Source organism: Buceros rhinoceros, unplaced genomic scaffold, assembly GCF_000710305.1.
Source record: "Buceros rhinoceros silvestris isolate BGI_N320 unplaced genomic scaffold, ASM71030v1 scaffold35653, whole genome shotgun sequence".
Classification (NCBI taxonomy): domain Eukaryota; kingdom Metazoa; phylum Chordata; class Aves; order Bucerotiformes; family Bucerotidae; genus Buceros; species Buceros rhinoceros.
This window is the reverse complement of record NW_010403651.1, coordinates 27986-29064: the sequence shown is the minus strand read 5'-3', so window position 1 is coordinate 29064 and position 1079 is coordinate 27986.

The following is a 1079-nucleotide window of genomic DNA, read 5'->3' as shown; positions in this document are numbered from 1 at the left end:
ACACAAGCATCACTCGGTTCTTTTCACCTGCTGACTGCCCACCCACCCCCAGGGCAAGAGCAGGCCCCTGCGCCCCCCGCCCCATACAGCACAGCAGCCTTCTCGTTCTACATACTTTATTAGATTAGAGCTGGACAAATCACAAGGTGTACAAAACGGAGACCACACTACCACAAGCAGGGTTGTGGGTAGCAGCAGCATTTCTACGGCCCAGAAGTGTTTGGTAGAAGTGTGGAGAGGGGCAGGCTGGGGCAAGGGGCTCTTACTGCCAACCGCCTTTGAGATCCCCCGAGGACAGACCCTGCTCCTGTCCTGACAGAGCTCAGCTGACCCACGCTCCCTGGGACAGAGGGCCACCTTCCAGTTTGTTTGGAAAGGACAGACTGGCTCGAGCCAGCAGTGGTTGGGCGTAAGTGCTCTGAGGACCTGAAATGCTGTGCCACCCACGTACACACCAGCAAGAGCTCAAACCCTTGTGTTTTTTGGTCACAAACCTTCCCACAGCAGGACTCTATACTGACAACTTTGCAGGAAATAAGAAGGTGGTGAGATCTGGCGAGCCCACCCCCTCCTCGGGTGGAGGCCCGGCAAACTCACCCCCCCAGGCATCTCGGACTGGCCAGCAACATCTACCACAACAGCAAAGCTAGTACAGAAGCCAGGGTAACTTCAACTCAGATTTGTCCAGTCTGTGTTTAGGTCTATTCTACGAGTACATATGCACAAGAACTTCAAAAATACTAGGATATGATGCAAGTAGTGAGACACCAACAGAAGAGGAGTTTAATGGTGGACGTTCCCTAGAAAGATCACGAGAGGATGGGAGTTAGACTAGCCCTTCCCCACCCTGGGACGGGGAGCAGGAGGCTGACTGCGCTCCTGCGCGCAGCCAGGTTCTGAACTTCAGCTGCAGCGTGGGTGGTAACCGAGCACGGGCAGGCGAGTCCGCTCCCAAGGTGAGCCACAGGGTCTTTTAACCTGTGTAGAGGGGCCAGGCAGATGTTTTCTCTGAATGCAGTTGAAGACGGAGGAGAGGCAGAGGATGGCTTGGAGAAAAGGGAGCCCGCTGGCCTGCTGGG